Below are 21558 nucleotides of genomic sequence, written 5' to 3'. Positions count from 1 at the left end.
CTCTTATTTTCTCCTTCTCTTGTGGTTGCACGGCAAATGTCCTTACTCCATCTGTGTTGTTATTTCATTGACCTCAGGTATTTCCATATTATGGTAAAGTACAAGAAAGAGTCATCAGTGGTAGTCTGGCTCTGCACTACACACCTCTCAAAAAGTACTTAAAGATAAAAAAACAAGTGAAAAACAAGCTAATGAGAGATTGTTAGTCATCACTGGAGCACATAGCTCCACTTGCATAATCAGAAATGATTATGTTAATGATAAAATATTAACCATAGCACCTTTAGAAATTTTTGCAGTTAGCACGAGGACACGGATAAAATTAAGTATTTAAAAAAACATGTCAACTAAGGCTTCAGCTAATAATTATTACCTTTTCCATTTATTGGGAATCAAAGCATCAAAGCCCACAGTTACAAAGCTGGAATCAACAGATGTGTACTGTAGCATGTTTTATAAATTATTTCAAGTGATTTATTAATTTAGGAATGTAAACTATCTAAATGCATGAATGGATCTAACATTTGGAAGCCACTGTTTACAAGATCCTTTTCGTGTTTTGTATGTTTATACTTGGATTTATTAGTCAAAGGGAAAAAATCCTCAGGAGTTTGCTGCCAATATCGGTATCAGGACAATCTGCATAATGCCTAATTATTCATTACATGTTGTTTCTTCTTCTGATATTTCTGTATTAGGATTTAAACCACTGTAGCTTGTTTTAGTAGTTAAAGAGAAATCCCCACTTTACTGTCTAAAATTACATAGGCGCTGACCTCAGGAATGTGCTCTGCTGGCACCACCATTGTATTTTACTGCGTTACCCTGCTGCTCGTTTCATGAGTACAGAGTGCTCTTTCAGTCCGACTGCTATCATTAAAAAGCACATTTTCTTGCTGTGATGTAACATCCTGTCCACTTTAGAAAACTCAGTAAGTCCTGTATTTGAGAGCTCAGGAGAAATGTGCAGTATCCCCACGCACACGTACAGCACATTACCCATTCTCTCCCATCTGCTCCGAGAAGGTTATGCTTTTTTAAAAATGACTGATGACTCATCTGATGTGAGCACTGATCATTTTCATGCATTTGAAAAATGTGGTTTGAGTCCTGCTCTCCCCAGAGAGCGATTGGCTCCACTGTTTGTTAAGATATGTGGGTGGATCAAAGACCTTTTTTTTTTTTTTCCATTTCGTGAGACACTTCAGCTTCTCGTCATCCTCATTCCTGCTTTGTCATTTCTTCTCTCTCTTCAACTACTAATGTCTTTTTATCTCTCCTAAACTATCTATTATAATCTTTATTACCCTTACATCTCTCTCTTGCCTTAATAAAGTCGTGGTGTGCTTGTTTCGTCTTCAATCCCACCACCTGTTTCTGGGTCTCTCTCTTTCTCTCTGTCTACTTCCCCCTCACAGGTCTTTTAATGAGAGCAAGTCGAGCAAATGTGTGGTGGAGGACAAACACACAGAGCAGATAAAAAGGTGTTGATGGAAGGAGAGGAGGATGAGAGGGAGGGAGACAGAGAATGAAAGAGCTGTGAATCGCTAACTAGGCTACACTTGAAAAAGAGAGCAAGATCAGACAAAGAGTGTGACGCTGTAACATGAATTTGGTCTGATGTGCAGTTAAATTAAACACATCAGTGAGCAGGTTGATCATCAGCGGAAGACTCCTTTAATTGTTTCGTCGTTTTACGAGCAAAAAGACACCAAATATTCTTAATTAAATTGCTCTCTGGCTGCTCAGTTCTGATGAAATGTGGCTTTTTATGAGATGTTAAATTGAATATTTCAGGGTTTTGGATTATTTGTCTGACAAAACAAATCTAAGGACTCAGACTTAGGGCTTTAGGTTAATCAATTCTTATCATTCTTTATTTGCAGCTTTAAAATATTGTTTAAATTATGGATAAATTACAATACATTTTTTCAGGCTAAAAAAGCATAACAAAAGAAACTCACAGATTTGTAAATAAATAGTAATAATCTGTCCATCATCCCAAAACATTTAACAATATTATCAGAGCCCTGTTTTGTTAGTTGGTCAGTAGGTGGAAACATATAGTCAGTAGGTCTCCGTTATAGTTTAGCCTGAGGGAATAGGGTGGTTATGTTTTTAGGCTTAAAATAAGCCAGGCTTTATTTTTGTTTCACTGTCTAAGTTGCATTCGACTAATCTTAGAGCAAATTCTACACTGTCTAACACTTTATTTTAACATTTGTTGAGTGGACAAAACAAACTGCTTAAATTATGTTTCGTCTTTGAAGCCAGATTTCTTCTTTAAATATGTCTCAAACTCAGCATACAGTGTCCCATCATTTTATTTGATCTAATTTATGGTAGTTTCTTCCCTTCTGTCTTTAAAAATCAATAAAATTATTTGCAAATGAGAGAAAAATGCTGAGCCTGGGTAAGTAACTAACTAAAACAGTAGGTTTTAATCATGTTGTTCATGCTCTGATTAAGATTTTTCCACTATGAAAGCTGTGAACTGTGAGTCGAGGTGCAGACAGACCGGGTGCAAAAGTAATAGCAGGGCCAGAATGTATAATTCTACTGTCTGTGGCGTATGTAGAGCATGGAAAAATGGTCTGTCACTTCTGTGGGGGCAGGGGGTATTTATAGGAGGGCAAGTGAGGGAGGATAACATGGGGCTATTGTTGAGAACAGAGAGAAAGGAGGCAGATCTTCATAGAGAGCAGGATCACAAGGCAGGGTTTAGATATGCAGAGAGGAAGATAAGGAAATAATAGGATGTGGGTGCGTAAGGGGGTGCCACATATTTCATGTGTCCCATCTCTGACCTGTTTTTGACTTGTTTTTAATCTTCTACCTACACTGATGTATCGTCTTTATCCTTCTTTAACAGTCAAGAGGAATCAAGTAGAAACAAAATGTGAACATCTTTGAACCCACTCTGCTTTGTCTCTCGCTCTCCTTCTCTCCTTCACTGTAACTGATCCAGCTCAGCTCTGTTCAAACCTAAACATGTCTGTCTGGCTCCAAAACACACCCGACCACCCCTCTCCCCTCTCTTAGTCCCCGCTCCCATCCCCTACCAGACCCATTTCCCAATCCAGAGGGGTGATGTCATGCTGATGCTTAGAAAGATGAGGGGACTGAGGGCGAGGTGTGTGTGTGTGTGTGTGTGTGTGTGTGTGTGTGTGTGTGTGTGTGTGTGTGTGTGTGTGTGTGTGTGTGTGTGTGTGTGTGTGTGTGTGTGTGTGTGTGTGTGTGTGTGTGTGTGGAGGGCAGCCAGAGGATGAGGGGTCATGGGAGTGGGCGATGATGTTGTCAGATAATTGTTTAAACTGCCCATCAGTGATCTCACAAAGAAACAGGGGAGGAAAACTCTGAACATATAAAACATGAGGGAGTTTTGTGTGAAATCTGCTTCAGAAAAGTTGTCGTCTGTCTCTGTCTGTCACAGTTTTACTATTTATCGTGTACATGTTTGTACATGACCATCCTCTCTTCACATATGTGAATCTGTGTTTGTTGCTCTGTGGGTCGATGGTAGGTGTGTGTGTGTGTGTGTGTGTGCATGCGTGATGCATCAGAGGATGCTTCTAATTCCAGTCTTTTTCGGGTGCAACCGGAATCTCAGCTGTCTCCTCACCCCACCCTCCCACACACACACACACACACACACACACACACACTAGGGTGTGGCATCAACATCCCTCCGCATGCCCCTGGCTCCCTTCATCCCTAAGCAGCTGACACAGTCTCTGGGTGGGATGAGAAAACACACACACAAACACACTCACACACTGGTGTTTTAGCAGAGGGGTGTTACAAGTCTCTAAACCTGTAGCTGCAGATGGGCATTCCTGGGAAGGGCCGGTTAGCCGGGGTGACAGGCACAACAGGAGGGATGTGTGTCTTAGTGTGTCTTTGTGCACACGTGTTTGTCAAAATCCCAGTCCTAAATCATGGCTGCACGCCTCCTTCTGTCTTCACCCTTTCCATCTCCTTCTCTTGCCTCCTCATCTGTGGTATTTTAGCCTCTCTCCTGTCTATCCACTAGTCTTTATGCCTTGGAGAATGTGTAAGTGTGTGACTCACTGTCCTTCCCCGCACCGACTGTGTCAGCAGCTATTTAATGATGGGTGCAGAAGTAGAGCCAAGCTGTGCCAGCAGCTCACTGGTTGTCTTCTGGCCCGTACTGTGAAGCTGGAAGGTGGCCTGATTTTCACCTGTAAGGCTGCTCACTCCCTTAAATGTTTTATTAATCAGCAGCTTATAAATGGATAGTCACCTGGTGTTGTAAAATTCCAGGGTATAACTGCATGTGTTCAGATTTTGGGACGTCGCAAATTGCAAATGTGTGAGAATGAAAAAAATATTTCTCCAATATAAATTTATGTTGCAACTGTTGTCGTTTCATGGATTAGAAAACAGCTGTCTGCACTGCAGAATATGTTCTCCATTTGTCATGTTGAAATGGAAATTCTTAAAACCAAATGATGAAACTGGTCTAGAAAATATGTGGGACTGGATGTGTGAAAGAAGCTGATAAAAAAAGAATAATTAAAATAAACACTGTGGCAGTGAGTTTAGTCCAAGTTTACGTTAACAGTGTCTAATGACTGTCAGCACCACACAGAGTTCACCTGTTTTTAGTGGCCATGTCGGCTAAACTCTAAACTGAAGTGGGGTTTGTTGAGAAGAGTTCAGTGTGTCAGGACCCAGTAACCCTCCTATGACTCCCCAACAAATCCAAGTCATGCGTCATCTGGACGGCAGCGCTGTTTACTGTCTCTGGATTTTCCTGGACACCTTTCTGTCTCTCTGTTCCCTTTCCGTCTGCGTGTTCATGTTCTGCTGCAAGATTTGTTTGTCGCCTTCTAAGGGACCAAGTGAGCCGTGCTAACACGTGTCATCATATAACCAGATAACCTGTAGCTGAACTATTCTCTAACCTGCTGACGTGCGCACACACACACACTTAGATCCGTGTGATAACACACATTTTTCACCCCTGTGTGAATCCATGGCTGATTGAGAAAGTGAATCATTGTTATGTGTTGAGCTTGTGTTGTCTAAATAAGTGTTGGATGGTGTGTTAGTGCATACGTGTGTGTTCGAGTGTAACGTCTTACCCTTTCCACTCTCCCGTCCTGGATTGTTTCAGCTGTTGTGAATTAGAAAGGCATGCCACAGCCCGGCCTAGCTTTCTCACTCTGCCTTTTTTTTTACTTATTTTCTCAGTTCGGTGGAATTGAAAACACTTTGCTGACATAAATTTGAAGAAATGTTATTATAGGCTTTGTCCAGCGAGAATTAAAAAGATGAGATTTCATTGTGTCATTCTCTGTTAGATGAATCATTGTGTTGTTTACTTAAAAATTTAAAACAGAGTCACATTATTCTTAACATTTATTTGTACATGTAATAGCTTTTGAAAAACACACATTACACACGGTATTTAATTATTTCTGCACATTTTAGGGATTTATATACATACACATAAAGGACATGTTATATAGGTAGAGGCAAATATAGTATAAAGTTTAGATTATATTTGACCTTATAGTTAAATTATCAGCTTTTAACAATCTTTAACTTGTTGTTTTTTTGTACAAGTGATATTTTCACTGTAAATCATAGCCAGAAGTGGAAATCAGATACGACATGCTATAAACAGAAGCTGTTATGGGACAAATAATTCATGGAATTCGTATTTACTTCTTCTGCAGATATATTTGATTTTAAAGTTTGCAGTGGTGAATGCTTAACTTGTGATGATTGTAAATGCTGATTCACAGCCCCATATTGAATAATTCATGTTAAGTAAGTGATGGTGCTGAGAACAGAAAGACTGAACGAGAGGCTTTTGGAGCTGGAGTGTAGAGGTGCTGTAAGATCCTTGTAAGAACGAGAATCAGATGTGCGTGTGTGGATGCGTGGGAGGTGGAGAGGGCTCAAAGAAAAAGAGAAGAAGAGCTTGTGTGCGAGTAAAAAAAGAGAGATGGCCTCCAACACTGACCTCTCAGCAGGCGGCCTCACAGGTGTTGTTTGGTGTGTGGGAGAGTGAGAGGGAGAAAAAGGTCGTTAAAAGAGAGAATAAACCTATTTTTACCACATTAAAATTCCCCAAATAGTGTAAACCACCGCAGAGAATTGACCCCCAAAGTGTTTATAAAGTGGAAAGTCCTTCCTGCATTAATCGCACATGAACATCGAACACCATCTGTAACATAGACTGCCGGCTGCCAGCTGAATGAAAACACACCGCCTCACACACTCTGAAAGCCAGGCTTGGGAAAGTGTAAAGTTTTTATTTGCCTAAAAGAATATGTGTGTGTGCGCATGTGGTCTAATTTACTGTTAAATTGAAAAGCACACACCAGCACACACCCGGACACTTGCAGCAAATCAACCAGAGAAGTGCAACGTCTGAAACGCCAGTGGTGTGTGTGTAGATGATTGACAGGTGTGTTTATTGAGCTCAGTGGTGGAGGTACAGGCCTTATTTGCTTAAATGTGTGTGTGTGTATCCTTGTGACATTGGGTATATGTGTGCTGGGGCCAGGTCTTTTTGTGTCGTGTCGTTCTGGCTGAGGAACGTTGAGAACAATAAATTCTTTGACACACATGGAGGCAGGTGAAATGTTCTGCTAGTTAATATAAAACTACTCCTGAGAGTTGGAAAAGAGCGGGGTGGGTAGGGAGAATAAAAGCAGAGAGAAAAGGGCACGGGAAGGCGGGGTGGAAAGAGATTGGAAAAACAAGAGTTCTGGAAGAAAATTACATTAAATGACTGTGTTATGAAGAAATGGATTATAGATTTACTCTGAGTTGGGGGAGAGAGAGAAATGTAAGGAGAGAGAAGGAGAAAAGTATATTTTCCTATCGACAGGTGTTCCCCTATGAGCAAATAAGCGACCCAGAAAAGTCAATAATGCATACTTTATGCCCTCCACCTGTGTTTGTTTGTCACTTACCTGCACTAAGTGGTTTCCAGCCTCTAGACACAGGCAGCGGCAGTGTGAGCCTTCAACTTAGGTGAAACCACAACAGCATTTTGTAAGAATAAAGGGCCATTTAGTGGCAAATGTGATCCACAGTGCTTTACAGCACCATGGCAGTAAAGTTTTGCACCACAATGTGACCCCCAGGGAAAAATATCCTCCTAATCTCCTCATCCCTTCACTCCTCTCTTCACACCCTCCCTTCTGCGCTTCTCCTGATCTATGTGACTCTCAAACCAGCTGTGACGACTGAGGAATGAATGAAAATCAAAATAAATGAGGGGCACACAGGGACATTCACAGAGGCATCGACTAATCAAATTTAATCTCAACCAGATCATGAGGGGTCATGAGTAGAGGCATAGACTCTGGAGTCGGTAGTCAGTGAGGCAGAGGTAGAAGGGGGTAGGATAAGGGCGTCATTTGAATGAGCAAATTAACCGAGCTTAATCTGTTTATCACTCCCTCGTCGTCGCTTCATGCCTTTTTTGCTGTTTCATTTATTTATTTCTGTTCATCTCTCCTGGTAGCTGCTCCACATCTGTAAATGCTTGGATTTAAATCTTGTTGTGGTCTGTGCGGAGGGGACCGTCAGTTAGCTGTAGATCACGCGAGAGTTGGTCTGCTCTGCATGTGCGCGTGTGGGTGTGCGTAGCAAACGACAAACCTCTTTTGTTTCTATGAAGACATTTGCCTTGGACGCGGCAATGACAGCTGCAGCACAACTGACAGAGAGGGGGTGGGTGATTTGGAGGGGGAGGAGGGAGAGAGGGCAGTTAAAAAGAAAGAGTGGAGTATTTAGCATATTTGACATGCAGGCCACGGGCTGCTCTGTGCAACAGTTGAGAAAGAAAGAGCTCCTCTTGTGAATATTAGAAGCGTGTTTTGAGGCAAAGGAGTAAGAAAAGACAGCGGGCATGCTTTGGTTCGGATCAGCTGAGCTCTGCCAGACTGCTTTAAACAAACAGACTTGCTGAAAAAGGAGGGCAGCAGAGAGAACAAGAAGGAGGAGGTGGAGGAGGAACACCACAGCTGGCTCTGAGATGCCTCTAACTTAGGATTACCAGAGAAAAACAAAGTGGCTTAAAGTTCCCTGTCTCTGCTCCAGGGCTGCAGGTTGCCATGTATGCTGGTATCCCCCATCGGACTGAGTGGGTGGTTGTTCAGTTTTTGTGTGGCATCCTGAAGGAACAGATAGACAGCTTCTCTGCTGTTTTTTTTTTTGTGTGTGTGCACAGCCCCCTTTTCTCTTGGCCCCTCTCCCTCTGACACACACTCCCCAGCCGGATTGGGTTTCAGTGAAGGCGCAGACGGGAATGCACAAGTGGAGCCTGTGAATATCACAGACTTTTTTGTGTGTGTTTGTGTGTCTACGTTTATTTTTTACACCAGCAGCTAATGGGCTACTACAAACTCTTCTTGGGTTGGACTAAGGAAATCTGGCTCAACTGGAAACTGGGGAAAACTCTGACAAATGAGGAAATAATAGCGTGAATCAAAAGGGACTGGACTCACTTCCTTGTCTGCCTACAGTCTGGACTATTGCTTTGGGGAAAAAACAGACAGCTCATTACTGATAAGCCATTTTCTCTCCCGTAGGCTAAGCGTCTCCCCCTCCCCCCGTCCTTTATTTCTCTTTTCTTTCTTTTTGTTTGACTCTGTATCATTTCACTGTGAGAGCACAGTGTTTTTGTGCTACGAAAAAGAGGGGGGGTGCCCCTGGAGAATTTAGAGTGGATTACCAAACTGGGATGAATGTAGACATCTCACATCGCTAGCCCCCTTCTCTCTTTCTCTACTGCACCAAATCTGGCAACAGTGGCAAGTGCGATACTGTATAATGTAGTGCCTACTTGCCCGGAGGAAACCCTCATCTGGATTAGATTAAAGCATTATAATTCATAGTTCTTTTTATTTTTCCTCCCATTTATTTGGAAACTGTTTTAATAGCACAGTGTTGCTTGTTTCTCAGCGTGGGATAATCAGCGATATCCTATTATTCATCTGATTTTTTTTTTTTTTTTTTTTTTTTGTGGTAACGCATAAAATCCTCCTCTGCACAACTCTCTGTCTCTCTGGCTCCACGCCCCCTCTTAGCACCCTGCCTCCCTCTGTATCGCTACTTAACTCCTCTCTCTCTCTCTCTCTCTCACCCTCTCTCTATGTCTGTCTCTTTTTTCGGGAGAGAGGAAACCAGCATGATTGGAGCACTTCCTGTGTTTTAATACCAGCGCAGGAAACAGAACAAACGGAGCTGAATTCAAACACAAACAGCGAGAGAGCAGGGAGGGAGGAACAGAGCGAGAGAGAGAGTGAGAGAGAGAGAGAGAGGGGGGATATGTGAGTGACTGAGAGAGAGAGAGAGAGGAGACGAGGGGGGAGCAGCAAGAGAGTGAGAGGAAAAGAGGGAGATTTTTTTAGCAGCTGCAAACCATTTCAGCTGTGTAGTGGCCTGAGAACATAGACTGGGAGTGAAAGAAAGAGAGAACAGCTTGGGAGCCCACACATCTCAAAGAAAGAAGAAGAGAAGAGGAACTGGGATTGCGTGGCACTTCATTCTCAGTACGGAGTCAGGAGCAGGAAAAAGGAGACGGCAGAGAAAGAGCGAAAGGGAAGGGAGCGTGTCCTGGGATTGTCTCATGGTGAAGAAGGGGGAAGACGCCGTCTGCAAAGCAAAGCTCGGACTGAAGCTGGGAGGACTGTCTGGGTCTTTGCCCTCTGGATACAGTCCCACGACTCACTGCTCTGCCCTGCTCGCCTGCCTGCTTGCCTGGCTGGTCCAGGATTCAGCCCCCAGCCTCAAGCCCCCCCCTTTCTGTTTACCCCCAGATGCCCTGTTTCACTCCAGCCTCACCCCCTCCAAGATCTTGCCTGCTTTTGGTCTACTGTACCACCTCTCCCCTGGAGCTGTCGATCTGAGGATGAGAGAGAAAAAGCACGGTGAAAGAAAATAATTGAAACGTTGACAGGGTTTTCTTCACACTAAAGGGGACTGCTTTTCTCTTTGTTCTGGATTTAGCACTTTCTGTGCATGATGGATTTGATTTTCTTTCACTAATGATAACTGCTCGTGATGATAATGATATGTCATGGGAGAAATTAGAATTCGTCCTGCAGGTATAAAGCTCTGATATGTTATGATGGAAGCAGAGGACAGAAAAAGGAAAACTATGGATTGTTGGAACGTTCAGTTGACCACAAAGTGGCAGTGACTGGGTACATGGATTTATGTTTTCTTATTTTTGTCAAGTTGTGTTTTGCTTCAAAAAGCTCAGAAGGACAGATGTTTTCTGCATTCTTTGTCTTTCATTTATTGGATTTCAATCATCTCTTCTGCAAGGAACATTTTTCTGACACAGGAAGGTTAAAGTGAAACAAATCCATGGAGTATTGTACTTTCCTATTCATTGCACCCCACACACAGTTTTTCTTTTATATAACAGAGAGTGGGTTTTCTCACCTTAAAAGGAGACTTTTACACTTCCCTCTCACTAAGACTGGTGAAGTTGTCCAAGCCTTTTCTGCCTTCTTCTAGTGCCACAGAGGGGAGAGGAGACCGTAGATGAAGAAGGCTGCAGGTTAGGAGGAGTTAAAACGGGTTCAAAGAATGAGTTGCTGTAGATGAATATGGAGGGAACAGCAGTATGCTGTGTTTATGACCGTAAAACAAAGGGATGTTATTTGCATGTTGCTTACCTTATCTTAGACTTTAAACTTCTCAGAGGGGGAGATGATGAGTGTTCCCGGCATCTCTCCCTCACTCCTAACAGCCTTTCAAATAAACAGAGCTGGTGATTAATATGGTGCCGAGGGGTAGGGCTGTCTCTCTCACTCCCCTACCGATGCAGCTCAGCATCTCGGATAGACCAAGGAAATGCACAACTGTTGAAGTGACATAGGGAAGGACATAAAGATATGCCGGTGGAAATATTCTGTGGACAATAATACTTTTTTAGAATGTGAAACCTGAAGGATTTGTTTAAGCAGCCAAATGGACTGTAATTTTGTGGATTATTGTACTGAGGGCATTTATTATTCACAAAGACCCCTTTGTTCACGTTTTCATTTTAATTTTTGGAAGTGCCCTTCTACATCTGCACCTTAAACCACACGTTTTCTGTGGCAACCTAAAAAAAGTTAAAAGGACAGAATGGGGAAGCCTCTGAGCCGTCCGGACTGCCTGAGGCAGAACCCTCGCTGCCTTGGAAAGGGTGACGAGGATGAGGCATACATAGAGGACTGCTACGTCCCCCAGCGATCCATATATGATACCATGCGCATCAATGAACAGATTGATCAAGGGACCAAACTGTGTCAGCCTTCCAGGAGCACTCTAGGCTCTGGTGGGGAGGTGAGAGGAGAGGGAAGTACATTATCCAGCAATGGCACCATTGGAGCTGATTTAGGTGGTGTTTTTGTCTCCAGGAATGCTGAACATGCTGGAGGAGTGAAGAAACTAGATGAGAGAGTCATCTTTGATGCCTTAAAACTAACTGGTGATCCTCAGGTTATGTCACCACCAGTTGGCATTGTAGGTTCAGGTTTGTCCATTGCTCCATCCTCATCTGGCTCTGGTGGGGTGGCTGCAGTGGCCAAGAGGCGGCATCAAGGTGGTGATAAGAAGGACAATCCAAACCGTCGCTCTTGGAAAGCCTTTATGCCCCCAAGTTATCCAGAGTTTGCAGAGAGACTTGAGTTTTCATCTGTTGAAGGAGCAGAAAAGCGTCTATCTGGGGCAGCAGTTCCTATTTCTCCTCTACAACCCATTCCTTCTCATCTACCCCCATCCACCCCTACCTCATCCACTCCTTCCTTGCCTCCTTACATACCCTCCCCTCTATCATCTGCTCCCCACACTCCTCCTGTCTGCGCCTCGCCTTCTTTGACACCCACAGTTAGCCCTGTGCCTCCTCTCCAGCAGCATCCGCTCAGCAGGCAAAAGCAGGTTCATCACATGCTGCAGAAGCAACACAAAGAGACTCACATGGTGCCGTCTCCATCTAAAGAACAGTTACCTGCTTTTAGCCAGACACAGGCACCCCAGGTTTCTGGAAATACACCACAGCACAGCCCCAATATATCCAGACTGGTAGAGAGAAAAGGACATGAGCACAGACGGACTACTAGCTCCTCTAAAGCTGGAATAAGGCAAATCCCAGAAGAGCCTGTTGAGTCAGTTAAGACCTCAGATTCAGAGAGGGATTCTCCTCTTTTGGACCATGATCAGGGAGACAATGCCCCTCTCATCCCACCAAAGCCAGTCTTCTGTCCGCCTACCAAGGCCCGCACATGGCCCCGCAGTATAACAACAGGAAGAAGAACCCAGGTTGGACTGAGACACAACTTCCCTGTACTCCCTCCTTTGCCTCCACTAATGGGTGAGGATAACAATACTGATGAAGAGTCACTTTATCTCCTAGATCCCCCATCCCCATTCCTAAAGGAGGATGACGGGTTATTATACGGAGGTCTGCCTCTCTCCCCTTGCATCAGTCAAGAGGGGGGTGATGAGGGGCTGCTTGGCTGGGGTGCTCAGGGTGGTGAGCTCAGAGAACGGACTGCCTCTGAGCTCAAATTTGAGGAGGATGAGCGCAGGATACTGGAGGAGCTCGAGGAAGAAGAACATAAAGAGTGCATGATAATAATTGAGAGGGAGGAGACTTGGAAAACAGAAAGGGACAAAGCAGAGGAGGAGAGAGCTCAGAGGGAGGAAAGGGAGTGGGAGGCAGTGCTTAAATTAGAGAATAGAGAAATTATTGACCAGTCTTGGGACAGGGAAACACTGGAATCGGAGGGATGGGATTTAACAGGCTCCTCTGGACATTGGCCATTATTGACTCCCCCTACAGGGTTTAGAGGCCCTGGTGCCAACAGTGCCTCACCTTGCCCTAGTTCAGGTGCTGAGTCAGACGACCTCTTCCTGGAGCTGGAGAGGCAGTGTCAAGAGGATGAAGGGGAGGAGGGAGTGGAGATGAGTGTAGACCCTGAGCCTCTTGATTCTTACGCACTTCCTTGTTTAGAGGAAGAGGAACAAGAGGAAGAAGCAGAGACTGTCTGGGCTGATTTTGAGGGAACTCTTCCTGTGGATGCGCTTAACTCTGTAGAGCCTGAGAGTGCTGCACTATGCTCAGAGAACACAATGAAAGACTCAAATTTAAATTATCCTGAGCACATAGTACATGTTACAGACTTTGACTTGATGCGTGCACAAGACTGTGAAAAGGAATATGGTGTCATTGATGAAGAGTGCAATGTGGACTATATTGAGAATAAAGCAGAGATGGAGGATGAAGAGCTGAGCTATCCAACAGACTCGGCTCTTGGTCAACAACTGGAGTCAGACTCCAGTGGGGTCCACATGTCCCAACCAGATAGAGCTGGTTTAGACATCACTCAGACAGACTGTGAACAGGAGAGACCTGCACAGACTGAAACAGACCCAGATAGTGGGGCATCATCAGAGCGTGATGGAGAGGTCTGTGAGGAGAGAGCCTCCTCACCATCTTGTAGTCCTATGAACACTTACACAGAGGAGGCTGAGCAAATGGAGGAGGAGATTGAGCAGGATGAAGGGGAAATGAAAGAGGAAGAGGTGTTAGAAACAGAGTGGAATTTGTATGACCAATCTGAGCCAAGTTTGGATGGTAGCGGGGGAGTTCTCATGGATCACTCCCTTGAGCTTCTGCACACAGAAAAAGAAATCGACAATGAATGTACACAGGATTTTCAGACTTCCTGTGAAGAAGATTCAGTCCCCTCAGACATTATTGCCATGGCAATAACATGTGACAAAGAAGGGACAGCCTTTACACCAGAGACTGAGAAGTGTGTTGTCGTCTCAGATGTAGTCTCAGAACTGGACATGCCTGGACACGACACAGATCTGAGAACTAAAACAGAAATAACGGTTAGCACCCCAAAATCAGACTCTATTCCACCTCCAGACTCAGCTCTCCCTTCATCTTTACCTCAGTCACCTTCTAAATCAGACTCTTGTGGAGCTGGGTTAGATAGTAAAGACTCAGAGGCCTTTGTGATGTCAGATAGTTTTGTTTACCTGGCTGTGTCCGTGCCTCCCCAGTACCCCAGTGACTGTCCTCCATCTCCACTAGAGGACTCTATCCCTCCTAGTCCTATCCCCAAACCTCCTTGCTGCCCAGACCAGGAGGAGGAGGAGGATGGAGCCTATCTTTCCCCTGACAGCTTTGTTTACATGGCAGCACCTGAACGACACCAACCTGGCCCCTCAGATGTTGGCTCAGTCTGTGAGGATACTCAGGAACTGGACTCATACTCTGAGGGGACCCAGTCTGGGATAGACGGAGTTGAGTTTGTCCTTGGCTCGATGACAGGGGACAGTGACTGGGAGTCAGACGGTTCTGCTCTGGACTTTCCTCGACTCATGTCCAGAGACCAGGCCTCAGATCTGCTTGAGCCAGGACTGCTACAGAGCCTTTTTACACAGATCGAGACAAGCCAGGCAAATTCCTGTAGGCCCCAGGAAGACGCACATACACCCCCCCTCTTAGAATCAGGATGGAGCTCTGAAGCAGAGACTGAATCAACACCTATATTACCATGTTGTGACACCGACACACAGGCAGAGGTATGCTGTTTTGTCAAACTTATGATACCCAATGACGTTAAAGAAAGAGCTTGCAGAATACATCTGGGAGGTGGTTTACTTACAGTACTATTTTATATTAATATATTCTTTAGTAGAATCACTAATCCAAAGTGATTTGGAATCTGTATAACAGCAGAATTAAAATAAATAACATGCCAATTAGAGAGAATGAATGAAACTGAACCACAGAGAGGGGAGGAGGAAAAGCTGAGCAAAAATTATAGAGAAGTGAACGTGGAAATGTGCTCAAACTTAGACACATCATGGAAAAAGAATTGGGTCAGGTAGCCAAGCTTTGACTATAGCTGAAGCAGACATGGCATGGAAAATGTATGTGGGGGGTGAAGTTATGCAGACGCCATAATTAGCTAGTTGTGTTTCAGTAGTAGGGCTTTAAATGATTGCAATATGATGCTCAGAGGAGGGGCTGCTACTTATGGGAAACTACCCTCAGTGTGTGTGTTCATCTGGCGTGTGTTTGGGTGGGGTCAGCGCTAATCTACAGTGCATGCACATATTTGAGATTGATCACGTGTTTATTTGTGTGAAGCTAAAAGAGCAGTGTGTTTCTCCAGTGTACTTGTAATGTTGATCTCAAAAGCGGAGTTTACAGGATTTCTCACAAGGGCATGCTATTGTTGTGTTTATAGTGTCTCTATCTAGAGTGCAGAATGCTGTGTTTTCATAAAAAGTAGCGGGTGCTGGGCCTGTCCAGATTTTGTTCTGTATGTACATAAGACTCTTAAGTAATCCAGGACAAAGCTTTCCTTCTTGTTTAAATAATTTGTGAGAGAGGTCAGAGGTTGAGGAGGCAGCATGTTTTTATATGGAGCCAGACATCTGGATGGCTTTCGCTGTTTGGGTTGATTTTCCGAGAATGTAATCAGTGTCACAGACATACACAGTCTTAGTGCCGCTTACAGTCGGATCTGAAATGGATATTCTATAAATGCTGCAGTATTAGCTTGGCCTGGAACAGCCACAGAGCACTGTCAGTGCTGAGACTCTCACTAGTCTCTCTGCATTCTCAGTCTTCAACTTGTTTTGTTTATGCAGTGTCACTCCTCTCTTATCTACCTCTGTGTTCGAGTGGGTGGCCTGCATGTAAAGGTGTGAGTGTATCTTAGGTGACAGTGTGTTTGACAGCTTGTCATGCTTTCCAGGAGCTCTGCTATGACTCAGTGTTTGGCCCAGATGTGTCTGATTTTACCCCATTTCTTTCTTACACACAGACTGATATTTGCAGTCATTATTCTTCTTTTTGCACATTAAACTTTTCCCTTTTGTTCCTGGAATTCCAGGAAATCCCATATCTCCAACAAAATCTAAGCAGATGATCTTTAGATACGTGGTTGCCATCTACTCTATACGAAAGCTGTATGACAAACACATTAATTCAAACCATTTTAAACCTGTAAAGGTTAAACGTCAGGCAGGTAATCTTAATTATTGTTCATGTGCATATTAAGAAAAATCTATTTAGGGTTTTTATTCCACTGCTGGTTCTTTTTTATTAAATTAAAGTGGCCATTATAGGCACAAGTTGCCTGTACATTTCAATGCGTGTGTGTGTGTGTGTGTGTGATTGTTGTTTCTTTATGTGCCATCAGTCCACGTCTGTTTGTTCTCTCTGCAGTCACGACCTCTCTGGCTTATGTTTAATGTAATCAGATGTCGTGTCCACTCAGCCTCAGATCTAAAAGAGGAGAGTTATAGTTGAACAGAGTGCTGCAGAGCAGATGATCTCTAATAGCATCAGGGTTGGTTAGAGAGTTTTTAAAATCAGCAGGAGAAGCATTGTGAGGAAAAAACTGCAAAAATAGGCTCCACCTTTTGATTAACCTCTAAGAATCTAAACTATGCTCAATTGAAATAGTTAAAATTCATTAGGCTTTGGTGACTTTGTTTTTGGTTTTGATTTTTTCAGCATTATATAATACCAGCTACCAGTTAAATATTTACTTCACAGTCCAGATACAGAAGTAAGTTAGAACTCTTTTAACATGCAAACAAGTAAACTTCTGAATTTTTCACCAGCACAATTTCTGCAGTTGCTGTTATTATACAGAGGGCGTTTCTAGATGTGATGTTTGGCTTTGATTAAAGTTTTTGTCCTGAAGGATGCAGTAAAATGCAAATTACATATTTAAAAACCACTCTGGTAATTTCAGAGAAACGTGGTATTCAGACACTAGGTCCTTTATTTTTTTCATTTAATCATTGATGGATGATGATTTGGAATTTTTACTATTTCGATTTTGTTCACATTTCTGAACAGGGACATTTGCACTTTTGTTGCATGATGAAATCCCCTTTACTCAGCCATGCCCTCCCTCACGCCAACAAGCTCTCATTCTCTCTCTCTCTCCTCCAAAACTCCCCTTCCTCCGCCTCTCTTCCTCCATGCTTGCACGGTTTTGTTGCTGAGATAAGGAGGTGAGAGATGTGTACTGTGGCTCTCAACATGGCTACACAAACAGTGTGAAGTTGTTTGGGGAATATAAACTTAGATACCAGATAGGAATGTGCCAGGGCTAACACTGGAACCGTGGGCTGAACTCTGTTGCCTGTTCTGTCTTTCGTTCTCTGATCCAACCTGGTCTGTCTCCTCTTTGCCTCCATTATGCCTGCAGTCTCTCTCGGCTGTTCTCTCCTCTTCTGTCCTTATATTCTCCACCTACTTCAGTATTCTGCTTTAAATGCAAAGCCACAATACCCAACAAACACTAGGCAATTTTCACGTTAGGTTGCTGATAGAAATTCATTGAAAATGAATAATGTGACAAACACAGGGAGGACAGATAGACAGAGACATGTTGACAGAGTTTAGAAAGACAAAGAAGCAGACACAAAAAGAGTTGTGACAGGCAACAGTGAGGTTGGGTGGAGGAAGCCATTGTTTTCACAGGGGAGCACCTTTTAGCGCTACATGAGGCTTTGGTACCACGATAAGAGAGCCACGCTGGCAGGCAGACACAAGCAGAAGGTCTTTGGATTAATATGGAGCTCATTTTAAAGCACAGTGTGTGTATGTGTGCCCCACAAACAGACAGACAGATGGACTAGCTTTGCATGCTGTTTGATGAACTGGGGCAGCAGAACATACAGTAGACAGACAGACTGATAATGACTGAGAGGTGGACATTTCTAAAATAGTATATTTCCTTTTATAACTCAATAGCATGAACTATTTTTAGTTTCTGTCTGAAGTTGCAAGGTTAAGTCCTTAAAGGTAACAAACATACTTCATGTAAGCTTATAAAAGTATTAACAGATGTCACATGCAGTCATTAGAGGTCTTATTGGTTTTTGTTAAGCTGCGTGGTTTATATGCACTTCAAACAGATTTTTACACTGTGTATTTATATTTCAGACGCTTCATAACCTGTGTTGCTCAGAAAATAGGCCACTTCTGCCAGTTTTATTTTCAGTCTTGAAATAAGTTCAAATCATCTTTTAGTGCAGAACCACTGTAGCTCTGGGTTTTAAAATCTGCACATATCCGATTCCGGTTTCTTTCAAATCATATTCAATACAATTTGGAATAGGAGAAACACATGGGCCCAAAAAAGAAGAGGCATTAAAAAGAGATGTTGAAATGGAGAGAGATACAAACATGGACACAGAAAACCAGGTGGCTACAAGTCCGTGGCTCATACATTTGCGGTTTTGATTGATGTGATAATTCTGGTTCTGAACAACCGCCTCCGGGATAAACCTGTGAAAGATGGAGGCAAGAAGGGGGGGTATGTGTGTTAAAGAACACAGAAAAGCATGAAAGCAAAAGCAGGAAGACATTGATCTCCTGCTGGAATTAAAAGTAGTTGGGCTTAAAATGTAAAAGTAGATCAAATATTTGAAGCATTTTTTCAGCAGTTTTACATATTTTTGTGTTTGTGCCCACTGCTGCATCACTCCCCCTCTCTCCCAGCAATATCAGCAAGACAGTAGGAAAATGTTTCCAAGAAAGCTTAAATCCAGGAAGAATAAACAGGCAAATCATACATTACACTGTCTTTATCGGTCTCACAGGGAGCTGATTAGCAGCAACAAAATCCCCAATATGGAGAAAGTTATCCCAAGAATAAATAAAAATCATGTGTGACAAAAAAAAAAATACATTTCTGAAAAAGAAAAGTAATTGATGCTGGAACAATAAAGGAGAAAAAAGAGGATAGCAAGGCAAAGTTTGATGCAGCATGATCTGAATGCAGGCTACATTTGCATAGTATTTGTATCTGTTGATGCTCAAATAAGGACTGGCTTCAAATGTATTAACCCATTAATTCCTTTATCCGTGGGTCAGTATGTGGCTCAAAGCGAAGCCCCACTGTCAAAATCTATTTTCACCCATGAAGGTTTGTTTGGAGACACATTTCTACAGTTTCCTTCCTCCACTCATTCCTCGTTCCATTAGGAGAGTAAGGAGGGAGTGAGGAAGGCCAAGCGTTGAAAGACAGGAAGAGAGTGAGAGACGAGAGTCGAGGCAGGAAGAGAAGGGAGAGGGTTGAGAGAGGAGAGAGGAGGTTCATTCTGCTGCTTCGGGAGCAGCAGAATGAACCTTTCCTTTTGGCTCTCTGTTTATTCCTAACATGCACTAACTCCCATTCAGTGTTTCTGTCTTTCTTCTGCGAATGTGTTTTTGATCCAGGTTTTATTTCATCTTGTCCCCAGTCAAACTGTGAGTGTAGCTTTAGAGGGAACTCTTTCTGTTGTAACTGGCCCTTTTTGTGAAGCAGACAGCTCACGTAGTTATGGAAATGAGCTATGAAGGCAAAGGAAGATGAAAGGAGAGGACACAGTTCAGAGAACAACTTTCAACCCTTGATAACAAGTTGGAAAACTCTGTGTAGCCGAGCAGCATCCTACATGCTCTACATTTTTTAAAATAGGAATTTTGGAAAGCAAATTTCCTGAGCATATTTTATTTTTTCTATTTTTGCAGTCATGACACTAGCAACTAAAGCAAAACTGCCAGATTCGTCTTCATTAGCAGAGTTCTGTGGTTATGTACGGACCTACATGTAGCATGTCCCTCATCCATCCTGGTTAAGAAACTGATTGTCCTTGAGTGATGCTTCGGACAAACACCATTCAGACAGCCATCCCTCTCCTCTGCATTATTAGCCTGACAGATGACAGCCAAATATAGCACGTCATCCAGCACACTCTCACACAATGCATTTCACTCCTATTTTAATTGAATTTAACGTAATTAGTTCATTTGTCCTTAGCCTTATCCTGCCTGTGTGTAACATTACACTGAAGATCCTGCTTTCACACTCGTGCACAGTTTTTGACCTGATTTTGCTACGACTGAGAGAGCTGTTGATACTTGTTGAGAGCCGGTGGTTGTTGGACATGAACGGCCGACGCTGCTAAAGAAAACATCGTTTCTCAGTCAGCTACTTGCATACAGTCTGAGCAGTAGGATGCTGCATACAGTAAACACAAAATAATCCACCAGAGTTGGAACGATTTCACATGAGGGATTTCTGTGCTTTTGTAGGCGTCGTTCTGCTGGACTGGCTCCAGATTTAGCAACATTTAAATCAAAACCTGATCCATCTACACCCACTCAGCCCAGTGTTAAACTTTAACTTAATTGTTGTTTATTTAGTTGTGAATATTTAAAGTATATTTATACTGTCTAGGCTGTGAAAGAAGGGTTGTGCTGCTATAAATAAAAAATCCTGATTATTAATATGTATATGTTGCATAAGCTAGATGCTAATAAACTAACTAAATAACACTGTTCCTCAATCAAATGCATAGTAAAATCTGTTTTATAGTTTTTTAAACTTAGCTCACACAAGTATTTTCATTTCTTTCTGTGAATGTTTTTATTAAATTGTCAAATTACCAAACTTTGAACTGTCACAATACAAAGCAATTTCCAAACTATTTAATTGACTCCGTTAGTCACCGAGAACAAAACAAAAATCAGCAGTGAAGTTTGCTGTTCCTTTTCTAAACCAAAAAAAAAAAAACAATCAGTTCTTTCATCTCCTCTAACATTTCACCACCTTCTCAAACGGATGCCTGTTTAACCAGGCGTATCAGTGCAAACAGTATTCAGACTGTAACCGCCTGTCACGTCCCTTCCCCAACTTTAGTCACATCTCCATATTTTTACCCCAGTGTTTTTATCGCCTGTCCACACTGAACTGTGGCTGGAGTGAGAAAGCCACTGTGGGTTTGTGGTTCAGATGGAGAAATAGAAGCGAAGGAGGGATGAGGGAAAAGAGGAGGCAGCTGTGGCAGTGAGAGCCGAAATAAAGAGGAGTGGTAGAGGGATGAGTGGTGACATGATGGAGGATGAGGAGTAGGGACAGGGGTGACGATAACTGTGAAGTATGACAGTGGTAGTTAACTTAGTGTAGCTCAGTAGGTTAGGAGTCTGTGTGTGTGTGTGTGTTGCTGTGTGCTGGCTGAGGTAGAGAAGAATGACAAATATGTGGGACATTTTCCAGAGCTCTGGTTTGGTGGATTCAACCACTCTGAGCTGGCGAGTGAGAGAAAGAGCCGAGAGAGCGAAAGAGTGGCTGAAATAGAGACAGAGCAAAAACACAGAGCGACAAAATGAGAGGAGGGAGAAATAAATGTAAGCACACACAACCTGTAACCAGTGTGTGTTTAGATGACGGATGGGTGTACTTTCCCTGTTTTTTTTCCTTTTCTATCTCTGAGAGACAAACACACACACACACACCAGGATAAGGCGAAGGGTGGAGCAGGTCATGGCTATAGTCATTGTTGTTCTGGCTGACAGACTTCCTGTTCCAAGCAGCTATGACGCCCGCCACCACAACACAGCTGCACAAACTGTCAGGAACACACACACACACACACACACACACACACACACACAGGCTGCTCATTCATTTTTAACAGTGCACAGAGAGTCATACCTGTGGAACACATTTATTCTCACACAACGATTCACACTTT

General features: G+C 43.1%; 1 protein-coding gene across 14 annotated transcripts in view; it reads left to right on the top strand.

Moving 5' to 3' along the window:
• macf1a (microtubule actin crosslinking factor 1a) overlaps positions 1–21558 on the top strand; it is a 139399-nt gene that overhangs the window by 88166 nt on the left and 29675 nt on the right. The gene's annotated exons all lie outside the window — the stretch shown is intronic.

Source organism: Anabas testudineus, chromosome 11 (genome assembly GCF_900324465.2).
Source record: "Anabas testudineus chromosome 11, fAnaTes1.2, whole genome shotgun sequence".
NCBI lineage: Eukaryota > Metazoa > Chordata > Actinopteri > Anabantiformes > Anabantidae > Anabas > Anabas testudineus.
The sequence above is the reverse complement of the archived record's forward strand: the minus strand, read 5'-3'. Positions and strand labels throughout refer to the sequence as shown.